Here is a 13,778-nt window from a genome sequence, read left to right on the forward strand (position 1 = left end):
AGGAGAAATGATATCTTAACAATGCGCCTTTCAATCTATAACCATGATATGCACTTCCATTTATTTAATTTCTCTGACCAATCTTTTGTAGATTTCAAAATATAACTGTCGTACATATTTTGTTAATTCATGCTCAGTATTTGATGTTTGTTGGAATTTTTGATTATTGTTTGCTAAAAATGGCAGGGCTTCCCTGGTGGCGCAGTGGTTGAGACTCCGCCTGCCGATGCAGGGGATACGAGTTCGTGACCCGGTCCGGGAGGATCCCACATGTCACGGAGCGGCTGGGGGCCCGTAAGCCATGGCCGCTGAGCCTGCGCATCCGGAGCCTGTGCTCCGCGACGGGAGAGACCACAACAGTGAGAGGCCCGCGTACCGCAAAAAAAAAAAAAAGGTAACTGGCATGTTTTATAATTTTTTGCTAGCAAATGAAACTACAGTTGTTTTTTGTATATCAACTGTGTATCCTGTGTTCTTTCTAATTTACTTATGGTTTCTAGCAATTTTTTATGGATGTCCTAGGAGCGTCTTCAAATTTGATATTATTTCCAAATTAAGAAAATTTCATTTCTTCCATACAAATTTATATGCCTTTCATTTCTTTCTCCTGCTTTATTGCACTAGATAGGACCCACAGAACAATGTTGAATAGAAATGGTGAGAATAAAACTCCTTTCCTTATTCTTGATTTTAGGGGAAAAGCATTCTGTAGTTCACATTTAAATATGATGTTAGCTCTAGGTTTTCATACATATCCTTTCTTAGGTTGAAGAAGTTTCTTATATTCCTGATTTACTGAGAAGTTTATCATAAGTGGGTATTGAACTTTATCAAATGATTTTTTAGTATATGATCCTATTTGGAAAGGCATAAGGCTTTTATTTTTTTAGAATGTTTATGTGATAAATTATTTTGATTGGTTTTTGAATGTTAAACAACCTTATATTCATTTAATAAACTTATTTGGACATAATGTATTACCCTTTTAATATTTTGCTGAATTCAATTTGCTAGTAATTTGTTAAGGGTTTTGCACCTATGTTTAGGAGGCATGTATCGTTCTCTTGCTTTCTTTGCTTGTAATGTCTTTGGCATCAGGATAATGCTGACCTCATACAATAAGTTGAAAGATATCTCCTCCTCTTCTGTTTTCTGGAAGTTTGCATAGATTTGGCATCATCTCTTCCTTAGGTGTTTGGTAGATGCCACTGAAGGCATCTAGTCCTGGGGTTTTTTCAATGTGGGAAGGCTTTTAACTACGAATCTAATTTATTTAAGAGATACAGGGTCATATAGGTTATCTGTTTCTTCTTGGATGGACATTGGTGGTTTGTATCTTTCAAAGATTTTGTCCTTTTCACTTAAATTGTCAAAATTATTGGCATAGAGTTGATGAAAATATTTTGCTATTATAATTTTATAATGTCTGTAATATTTGGAAGGGTAATCCCCTTTTACTTCTAGTATTGTAATTTATATCTTTTCTCCTTTTTAAAAATAAGTGTGGCTAGAGGTACGTGAATTTTATTGCTCTTTCAAAGAAACAACTTTTGGATTTTTTTTGTTTTCTGTTTTAGTGCTTCTTCTTGCTTTAAGTTTAATTTGCTTTTCTTTTTCTAGATTGTAAATATGGGAAGTTAGATTATGAATCTTAGACCTTTCATATTTTCTGATACAAGCGCTTATGGTATAAGTTTTTTTTCTGGGTGCTATCTTAGCTGAATTAAATATATTTTGATATTTGTGTTCTAATTCACTCAATCCAAAATATTTTTTGATGCGCAGGTTCAAAACTAGGAATCATCTTTGATCTCTTTCTTAAGTCTTTGTAATAGCTGATCAGTTTTCAAATCCTCTCAGTTCTACCTTTGAAATATTTATTAGTCATAGTGTCTCCCTATTGCCAATGTCACCACCCTGGCCAAGGCCCAATTATGTTCACCACTGGTCTCTTACAACACCTTTAAATCATTTTTCCAGTCACCCATTTTTCCTCATTCACTTCATCTTGTCCATTGATATAAGATGTCTAATAATTAAAAATGAAAACAGTAAGCAACTGGTTTTTGCAGGGCTATACTTAGATTAACGGCAAATGAATCAAAAACCCTAACTTTTAAGAAATCTGATCATGTTCATTCTCTTTCCCCCAAATATTAAAGACATCGATTTCTCCCTAAGTAGTTCCAATTCTTTCTTATAATATTAAGGCCCCTTCATGCAGCTATGGAGCCCCTTTTTTTTTCCCTCAAAGTATCTTTATTTTCAAATCTGATATTCGAAAGTACTAGGTACATAGAGCAAATTGAATCTGCTACAAGAAAAATAAACAGGCTTCCAGAGACACCATGGCCAGATCTCCTTACACCTCCCACAAAACTCTCTCCCTTCCACCTCCCCTGAACAGAAGCAACTGGGTCCCAGTCTCATCTCAGCTGAGCCCAGCTCGGCCTCGCTGCCTGTCTCAACACCGCTTTCATGCTTCAGATCAAAAGTCTGGTTTGGTTTTGTCCGCTTGCCTGAGGGTGGAGAACACTTAAGACCGGGAACATACCACCACTTATGGAAGAACTTTCAGTGTCTTTTTTATAATTGGAAGTTCTTGAGGAACAAATGATGTATGTTAAATCTCTTTGAAAATCATGAATTAATATTCCAAAATTAGGACTTATTGGTATTAGGCCTTATCAAACAGAATTTGGCTCTTTATAAGAAAGAAATTTTTGTCAGTAAATGATGTCCAAAATTGAGTAGTTGGCTGCCTTGGGCAGTCAGTGCTCTCAGTGCCTGGAAGTCTTTAAATTTGATGTCAGTGGATGGGAATGCTGTAGAAGGGATTTAGCTTCGATTGAGAAGGTAAAGCAGATAACTTTGATAACCCTGCCAGATATTTGAAGTGCAAAACTTCATAAGTAATGTATTCTAACCACTGGAGTGCGGGAGTTCATGTCGGTGACGGTTTGTATCTATTTCTGACCAGCTTTATGTTCAGTGGCATCATGTTGACATCTTGAAATCAGCCACAGCAGATGTAAAAATCAGCAAATACTTTCCAATCAGGCCATTCCCTCTGATCAGAGGGCCAGTGGGTCAACATTGAAACCAACACTTTCAACAAAATTCAAGCCAGTAGAATATTTACATTAATATATCTACCTAGCATTTGAGAATTAGAATAAAATGTAGTTTTCTTCTATAACATAAAATAAAAGTCTTTGCCTAGGACCAGATTAAGTCACTCAGAAGACCTAAACTGAAAACATTACAGTGCCCAGCAATACCAAATCATGAAAATATGTGTAAGGAAATCCAGCTAAGGTCTTTTTCATCTCCATGCACAAGAAAGAATTTTGACACTTCTTTGAAATAATCACATTTTTTAAAATGTGGTGCCTTTGCTCTTTTAGTGACTAAAATATCTGGTTGATATTTAAAATTAAAGAATTTAAATCTAAGAATTAAAATTATGTTTAGAAAGGAAGACTGACCCATTTCTTTTCCAGTATATGGTGTGGATGAATGGATAGATAGATAGATGGATGGACGGATAGAGAGATAGCTTGATAGATAGATATTGTGTCTTTTAATTTCATTATTAAAATAACACTGTAAAAAAGGTGTTACTTTCCAAAATGTCATTGCCACATTCTTGATCAAGACTGGGAATGAGGATTTACAGCCAGTGCTTCAAATATGGTAAATAAAAAGTATATATTGGTTGCTATTAATATTACTGTTACTGTCCGTGTTTGGCTATTGAGTAAAATGCTTGACTTTCACTAATTTACTTAATAACTATGTGGCTCAGTTTCTTGATCTCAAAAAAAATTAGGCTGAGACCCTATTGTGTAACTAAAAACATTTCAACAGGCACAAATCAAGATAATGTATGTAAAGTCAAGATAATGTATTGATGAACAATATACAAATATAAAGTAGTCACATTATCTTTTGATTAATAATACAGAGCCATAAATCTTGGTTATCAAACATCAGGAAATTTGTTTTGCATATATCAAAGATTTCATATTACAGCAGAAGAGTTGGTCAGAGTAGTTAACAAATAATTGCCTCAAATATCACTCTTACCTGGGAGCTGTCTGTTCTCCTCAGTCAGACTCTAAAAGTATTCTCTTGGTAGCTCTAGATGATTAAGGTTGAGTTAAATTCAGTGTGTTTTCAGTGCAAAATATTCCACTCAAGGTGCACAAAAGCACTCCTTACCTACACAGCAGCCAGGGCCGCAGGAGGTCAGTGCTCAGTGATGGAGGCGGGCAGGGAGATTTATTCCCTTTAGAGCTTCTTCCTAGGTCAGATGCCATATAGGCCTCTGACATTTGAAAATGTATTTTTTTTTCTTTTTTCTTTCTTTTTCTTTCCCCATACAGCTTTTTCTTTTCTGGCATTGAAGTGTTCGATTCATTTCCCCAAAGAAGCAACAGGGAAATGAACTGTAACAAATACTGTTTATTTCTGGAATGAACACCCTCAAGTCCTAGAGAATAGCCTGGGATTAGAGAAATCACTGATATTCTTAAAAGAAATCATCTTTCCACTGAATCAAAGGAGCAGAAAACACGAATGCTAAATAAATAAATCCATAGAAATAAAGGTAGTTGTAAAACATATTAAATGAAGAACTTGAGAAAAGGCTAATTTCATGTTCCTTAGATGACAGCTTAGATCAGGTGGTTAATGTTTTTAATTGATCTTTGATGAGAACCCTGAGGCATATCCAGTTAACATATACATGGATGTATGTATACAGTCAAATAAATTTATTCCATATTTTATTAAAGTGAGAAGCCCTTCTGGAATTAAAAAATGTGGATGTACAGAAATGAATCTCTTTAGATAACCCAATAATGAATTGCTTAAACTAATTTTGTAATAATACCATTGCTTGTCACGTATAAAGAATGCCAGTCATCTGTGAATAGTTCAGTTATAATTAAAAGTATTCTACTAAAAATCGGTCAGGAAGATATATGCAAATTAATACCCTTTTTCATTGCTTTTTTTTTTTCTTGACAACTGAATTCTTTTCTTTCTCTCAGGTATGAATATACTACCAATAATTTTTTTAAGGGAAATAACTTCTTTAAGAGAGATGAAGGAATTAAAAATTTTTTTTTATACAGCACATTCTTATGAGTTATCCATTTTATACATATTAGTGTATATATGTCAATCCCAATCTCCCAATACATCCCACCACCACCACCCACCACCACATTCCCCCCTTGGTGTCCATACGTTTGTTCTCTACATCTGTGTCTCAACTTCTGCCCTGCAAACTGGTTCATCTGTACCATTTTTCTAGGTTCCACATATATGAGTCAATATACGATATTTGTTTTTCTCTTTCTGACTTACTTCACTCTGTATGACAGTCTCTAGATTCATCCACGTCTCTACAAATGACCCAGTTTAGTTCCTTTCTATGGCTGAGTAATATTCCATTGTATATATGTACCACATCTTCTTTATCCATTCGTCTGTCGATGGGCATTTAGGTTGCTTCCATGACCTGGCTATTGTAAATAGTGCTGCAATGAACATTAGGGTGCATGTGCCTTTTTGAATTATGGTTTACTCTGGGTATATGCCCAGTAGTGGGATTGCTGGGTCATATGGTAATTGTATTTTTAGTTTTTTAAGGAAACTCCATACTGTTCTCCATAGTGGCTGTATCAATTTACATTCCCACCAGCAGTGCAAGATGGTTCCCTTTTCTCCACACCCTCTGCAACATTTGTTGTTTGTAGATTTTCTGTTGATGCCCATTCTAACTGGTATGAGGTGATATCTCATTGTAGTTTTGATTTGCATTTCTCTAATAATTAGTGATGTTGAGCAGTTTTTCATGTGTTTCTTGGCCATCTGTGTGTCTTCTTTGAAGAAATGTCTATTTAGATCTTATGCCCATTTTTGGATTGGGTTGTTTATTTTTTTTAGCATTAAGCTGCATCAGCTGTTTATGTATCTTGGAGATTAATCCTCTGTCCGTTGATTCGTTTGCAAATATTTTCTCCCATTCTGAGGGTTAATGTTTCGTCTTGTTTGTAGTTTCCTTTGCTTTGCAAAAGCTTTTGTTTCATTAGGTCCCATTTGTTTATTTTTGTTTTTATTTCCATTACTCTAGGAGGTGGATCAAAAAAGATCTTGCTGTGATTTATGTCAAAGGGTGTTCTTCCTATGTTTTCCTCTGAGAGATTTATAGTGTCTGGTCTTATATTTAGGTCTCTAATCCATTTTGAATTTATTTTTGTGTATGGTGTTAGGGAGTGTTCTAATTTCATTCTTTTACATATAGCTGTCCAGTTTTACCAGCACCACTTACTGAAGACACTGTCTTTTCTCCATTGTATACCCTTGCCTCCTTTGTCATAGATTAGTTGACCATAGGTGCATGGGTTTATCTCTGGGCTTTCTATCCTGTTCTGTTGATATATATTTCCGTTTTTGTGCCAGTACCATATTGTCTTGATTACTGTAGCTTTGTAGTATAGTCTGAAGTCAGGGAGTCTGATTCCTCCAGCTCCGTTTTTGTTCCTCAAGACTGCTTTGGCTATTTGAGGTCTTTTGTGTCACCATACAAATTTTAAGATTTTTTTGTTCTAGTTCCATAAAAAATGCCATTGGTAATTTGATAGGGATTGCATTGAATCTGTAGATTGCTTTGGGTAGTATACTCATTTTCACAATATTGATTCTTCCAATCCAAGAGCATGGTATATCTCTCCATCAGTTTGTATCATCTTTCATTTCTTTCATCAGTGTCTTATAGTTTTCTGCATACAGGTCTTTTGTCTCCCTAGGTAGGTTTATTCCTAGGTATTTTATTCTTTTTGTTGCAGTGGTAAATGGCAGTGTTTCCTTAATTTCTCTTTCAGATTTTTCATCATTAGTGTATAGGAATGCAAGAGATTTCTGTGCATTAATTTTGTATCCTGCTACTTTACCAAATTCATTGATTAGCTCTAGTAGTTTTCTGCTGGCATCTTTAGGATTCTTTATGTATAGTATCATGTCACTTGCAAACAGTGACAGTTTTACTTCTTCTTTTCCAATTTGTATTCCTTTTATTTCTTTTTCTTCTCTGATTGCCATGACTAGGACTTCCAAAACTATGTTGAATAATAGTGGTGAGAGTGGATATCGTTGTGTTGTTCCTGATCTTAGAGGAAATGCTTTCAGTTTTTCACCATAGAGAATGATGTTTGCTGTGGTTTTGTTGTATATGGCCTTTATAATGTTGAGGTAGGTTCCCTGTATGCCCACTTTCTGGAGAATTTTTATCGTAAATGGGTGTTGAATTTTGTCAAAAGCTTTTTCTGCATCTATTGAGATGATCATATGGTTTTTCTTTTTAATTTATTAATATAATGTATCACATTGATTGATTTGTATATATTGAAGAATCCTTATATCCCTGTGATAAATGCCATGTGATCATGGTGTATGATCCTTTTAATGTGTTGTTGGATTCTGTTTGCTAGTACTTTTTTGAGGATTTTTGCATCTCTATTCATCAGTGATATTGGTCTGTAATTTTCTTCTTTTGTAGTATTTTTGTCTGGTTTTGGTATCAGGGTGATGGTGGCCTCATAGAATGAGTTTGGGAGTATTCCTTCCTCTGCAGTTTTTTGGAAGCGTTTGAGAAGGATGGGTGTTAGCTCTTCTCTAACTGTTTGATAGATTTCACCTGTGAATCTGTCTGGTCCTGGACTTCTGTTTGTTGGAAGATTTTTTTTTTTTTTTCATTTTGTGGTACGCGGGCCTCTCACTGTTGTGGCCTCTCCCATTGTGGAGCACAGCCTCCAAACGTGCAGGCTCAGTGGCTATGGCTTACGGGCCTTGCTGCTCCGTGGGATGTGGGATCTTCCCGGACCAGGGCACGAACCCGTGTCCCCTGCATCAGCAGGCGGACTCTCAACCACTGCGCCACCAGGGAAGCCCTGTTGGAAGATTTTTAATCAGAATTTCAATTTCATTACTTGTGATTGGTCTGTTCATATTTTCTGTTTCTTCCTGGTTCAGTCTTGGAAGGTTATACCTTCCTAAGAATTTGTCCATTGCTTCCAGGTTGTCCATTTTATTGGCATAGAGTTGCCTGTAGTAGTCTCTTAGAATGCTTTGTGTATCTGCTGTGTCTGTTGTAACTTCTCTGTTTTCATTTCTAATTTTATTGATTTGAGTCCTCTCCCTCTTTTTCTTGATGAGTCAGGCTACTGGTTTATCAATTTTGTTTATCTTCTCAAAGAACCAGCTTTTAGTTTTATTGATCTTTGCTATTGTTTTCTTTGTTTCTATTTCATTTATTTCTGCTCTGATCTTTATGATTGTTTCCCTTCTGCTAACTTTGGGTTTTGTTTGTTCTTCCTTCTCTAGTTCCTTTAGGTGTAAAGTTAGATATTTTATTTGAGATTTTTCTTGTTTCTTGAGGTAGGCTTGTATTGCTATAAACTTTCCTCATAGAACTGCTTTTGCTGCATCCCATAGGTTTTGCATTGTCATGTTTTCATTGTCATTTGTTTCTAGGTATTTTTTGATTTCCTCTTTGATTTCTTCAGTGATCTCTTGGTTATTTAGTAACGTATTTTTTAGCCTCCATGTGTTTGTTATGTTTTTTTCCCTGTAATTGATTTCTAATCTCATAGCATTGTGGTCAGAAAAGATGCTTGATATTTTTTCAGTTTTCTGAAATTTACTGAGACTTGATTTGTGACCCAGGATGTGCTCTATCTTGGAGAATGTTCCATGTGCACTTGAGAAAAAAGTGTAATCTACTGTTTTAGGATGGAATGTCCTATAAATATCAATTAAACCTATCTGGTATATTGTGTCATTTAAAGCTTGTGTTTCCTTATTAATTTTCTGTTTGGATGATCTGTCCATTGGTGTAAGTTAAAGTCCCCCACTATTATTGTGTTACTGTCGACTTCCTCCTTTATAGCTGTTAGCAGTTGCCTTATGTATTGAGGTCCTCCTATGTTGGGTGCATATATATTTATAATTGGTATATCTTCTTCTTGGATTGATCCCTTGATCATTATGTAGTGTCTTTGTCTCTTGTAACATTCTTTATTTTAAAGTCTTTTTTTTCTGATATGAGTATTGCTACTCCAGCTCTCTTTTGATTTCCATTTGCATGGAATATCTTTTTCCGTCCCCTCACTTTCAGTCTGTATGTGTCTCTGGGTCTGAACTGGGTTTCTTGTAGACAGCATATATATGGTCTTGTTTTGGTATCCATTCAGCAAGCGTGTGTCTTTTGGTTGGAGCATTTAATCCATTCACGTTTAAGGTAATTATCAATATTTATGTTCCTATGAACATTTCCTTAATTTCTGGGGGTTGCTTTTGTAGGTCCTTTTCTTCTCTTGTGTTGCCCACTTAAAGAAGTTCCTTTAACATTTGTTGTAGAGCTGGTTTGGTGGTGCTGAATTCTGTTAGCTTTTGCTTCTCTGTAAAGCTGTTGATTTCTCCGTTGAATCTGATGAGATCCTTGCCGGGTAGAGTAATCTTGGTTGTAGGTTCTTCCTTTTCATCACTTTAAATATGTTATGCCACTCCCTTCTGGCTTGTAGAGTTTCTGCTGAGTAATCAGCTGTTAACCTATGGAAGTTCCCTTGTATGTTATTTGTCATTTTTCCCTTGCCGCTTTCAATAATTTTTCTTTAATTTTTGCCATCTTGATTACTATGTGTCTCAGCCTGTTATTCCTTGGATTTATCCTGTATAGGAATCTGCACTTGTGGACTTGGGTAACTATTTGCTTTTCCATGTTAGGGCAGTTTTTGACTATAATCCCTTCAAATATTTTCTCAGGTCCTTTCTTTCTCTCTTCTCCTTCTCTGACCCCTATAATGTGAATGTTGTTATGTTTAATGTTGTCCCAGAAATCTCTTAGGCTGTCTTCATTTCTTTTCATTCTTTTTTCTTTATTCTGTTCTGCAGCAGTAAATTCCATCATTCTGTCTTCGAGGTCACTTATCCGTTCTTCCGCCTCAGTTATTCTGGTATTGATTCCTTCTAGTGTAGTTTTCATTTCAGTTATTGTATTGTTCATCTCTGTTTGTTTGTTCTTCTATGTGTTTGTTAAACATTTCTTGCATCTTCTCGATCTTTGCCTCCATTCTTTTTCCAAGGTCCTGGATCATCTTCACTATCATTATTCTGAATTCTTTTTCTGGAATGTTGCCTATCTCCACTTCATTTAGCTGTTTTTCTGGAGTTTTATCTTGTTCCTTCATCTGGTACATAGCCCTCTGCCTTTTTATCTTGTCTATCTTTCTGTGAATGTGGGTTTTTTTCACAGGCTGCAGGATTGTAGTTCTTTTTGCTGAGATGAAGGAATTTCAGGCTTACAGTTGAAGTACCTGACCTAATTCAATCAGCTAGTAAATATCACAACCAGGGCCCGGTATCAAACCCCCAGTTTTCTGTTCTCTTATCTGCCTTATGTTACCATGCAAAGAATGAGCCTAGAAATAATTTAAGCCAAACTTCCACTCAACATAAGAATGCAGATTACCAAAGTGTGCAAAAGAGACCTTTCTTTCTCTGATGAAACAGATTGGCACACCATCACCTATTTCACCTTTAGATAGTTCTGACTTGTTAAGTCGTTCTAATATTAAGCTGACAGTTGCCTTTCGACAATTTTCAATCATTGCTTTTGCATTTAGGATCTAGTACATTAAAGAATACATCTTCTTTCAAAATGTAAAAGTCAGCTCTTATAACACTTCCACCCCCCCCAACTCAGTATCTCATTTTTCAAGTCAAAACAGTTCCATCAATTATGCACTGAATGCAGTAGGCCCTCAAGGATAACCTGTTGAAATTAATTGAAATGAATTGAGTTATTTATGGAGTCTTCACCATGATTTCTTAAGTATAATTCTTTAATTGCACACCTCAAATTTTGCACTTGGAACAAAAACAATCAAAAAAAAAGAAAGAAAAAGAAACACAGACACACAAAAACAAAAAACAAACTTAATTATAATACACTTTGACCAATAAAATTATAGTGAGGTTTTTAAAATGTTTCTTGGTTTTATAGTACAGTGTATAAATTCTGTTCTTGCCGGATACTTTTGTTACCTTTAATGTACATTTGCCAGATAACTTGTGTTCACAGGGATAGTCTTTTGGCATAGAGCAGAGAGGCTCCAGCTATAAAGTGACTACGGGATTATGACTTCCTTAAATAAATTAGCTATATTACATCTAACACCCCTTAATGTTTACTGTATTAAGCCCTACAGTTAAAGACTACTGTTATAAGAGGCATGTCCCAAAGGGGTTTGCTTGTCTCTCTGTAGACCCCATTTATTATCTCTCACATGAACTAATAGTAGAACCTAGCCAGCTTGCTTGCCTCAAGTTTCTCCCCCAATTCATTCTGCATATTGATAACAGGATTATTTTTAGAATATACATCTTCTTATATTTTTGCTATAGGTAGAACTTGAGTTCAACGTACTTAAAAAAATAAAATTGAGGGGATTGGTCAGATTATGTAGGGCTCTGAATTTCAGGTCAAAGACTGGGAGAAATTATATAGGTAATGGAAAGTCATTAAAAGTTTTAGAATAGGATACAAAAATGATAAAAATTCTGACCTCCAGAAGATTTTTCTGGCAGTGCCTGACAGAAAAAATTATACAAAAGGTAAACTGGAAGTAAATCAAATAGAAAAATTTCCCCTTGTTCTCTGATATGTTACTGATAGACTGGGGCAAATAATTAAAAAAAATTAATCCTCTACTTTCTATCCCATGAAACAAGGTGATTCCACTATTTTATGAAAAACAAATATATGTATTTATGTGGTATTTCAAAATAAATGTGTTATCCCTTCAAAGAAAAGATAAAGTAGCAAGAATTATGGTGAAAGTACAGTAAAGTACTCCAATTTTTAATATCATTATATAAATATACACGTTTCAATATTATAACTTCTCAAATACTCTTTTAGAATTAAGAATAATGAAAATGTAAAAATGATGTCCACATTAGTACATTGATTAAGATAAGTGAGATTTAACAGGCATAACCTATTGCTTTGTTGATGCTTATAGGCGGATGGGAAGTTATAGTCTGTATGTGAGCATAACAGATAGAAAATAACCAAGAAAATGAAACATCAGCTGTACAGCTTTTATAATTTCCATTCAGTTATTAATCCCATCAGTTTAATTTAAAGCAATATACAACACAGTGACAAAACCAATTCATGGTTACCATGGTAAATTCAAACACATAGAGAAAGCCAGCGGTGAATCAGTATTTCAAACGTTCAATTATTAACTCAATCAGCTTCAGTTAAAGGACCAACTACTGTATTACACAGGCAATTAATAACTACTGCAGAATAGCCAAGTGTTTTGTACACGTTCTCATTTTTATGTGTAAGGAAAGACTTTGACAGTATTATCCACATAACATCACCCACCACAGGGTCACCAGAACTGCAAGTTCTCATTCTAGGATAGTGAAATATTTTAATTTATAATATAAATAAAAGTAAAAGTTACAAGTATTAACCTATTAGGTTTTAAATATATTTTATATAAAGGATTATAGCAGTTGATAAAAAAATGACTATTGTTTTACCTCTCTTAGTCACAATGAATACTATTTGCATAAGGAAGCCTATTACTAAAGTTGAACAACAGCAGTAGTTCAAATTTCATGGCTAGATTAGTAAAAAAAAAAAAAGAGAGAAAAACTTTTAAACTTTTATCAGTCAATATAAATTTACTGATTTTCTTAACTTCCAGGTGTCAATATCAATATCACCCAGAGCTCTCTCCACACGGCACCCAGTATATCTGCACACATGCGTGTGTGTGTGTGTGTGTGTGTGTGTGTGTGTGTGTTTAATGTGGACTCAGGGAGCAGAAGAGATGAGGTAGATATTACGCATCATTAGAAGATAAACATCTAGAAGCCAAGAATTTCTGTCCCTTTTGATTACTGTTTTATCCCCAGTGAGACACAGTATATTAATACAGGATATCTGTTCAATGAATGTAAAGAAAATGGTTTCTGATTAAATAAATGGATTTCTGGAATAAGTAATAATGCTGGTTTTTTGAGGGGTTGGGATCTCATCAGTGAAGATAATTTTGAAAGGGCAATTCCATAGATGTTTGAAGCAAAATAACCTAGTTACATATTTCGCCAGATCAGTATCATTTGGCTATTTAGGCTCTCAGAAGTGCATTCTGTAAAAATTACTTCTCACTGACATTTACACGTTTAGTTGGTCTTTAGAGTCCATAGTTTAAAAAGAATTTTTAAAGTCCCGTACAAAAGGGAAAAGAAGTGACCTGGCAATAAACAAACTACTCAATTGTCTAGATGTTCACATCTAATCCTTTTGGTTTCTTTGATTCCTTTGTATATAAAGTATCAAGAAAAAGAACCAATATATATTCCTAAAATCAGACTTCTGAGTTGTGGTCAAGATTTTGGTGCTCAGGAAGGGCAAATTCCCTTTCAGAATGCCTTTAGAGTGTGAATTTTTAGATTAGTTTATCAATGTTCTTTTATTAATGTATGAACACTACTCAAATTTTTCTCATTTTTGGTTGATTACTATGGGTTTTGCTATCATTTCTAACAATCTTGGAAGTTGTCCATTCATTATTAATTTAATGAACAAGTACAGACCCCCTCTTCTGTGCCATCACCCAGCTAGATGATACATATTCCTGATACATAGAAGATCTCATGATCTAGTCAGAGTAGGTAGGCAA

Source organism: Leucopleurus acutus (genome assembly GCF_964270905.1).
Source record: "Leucopleurus acutus genome assembly, chromosome: 11".
Classification (NCBI taxonomy): Eukaryota; Metazoa; Chordata; class Mammalia; order Artiodactyla; family Delphinidae; genus Leucopleurus; species Leucopleurus acutus.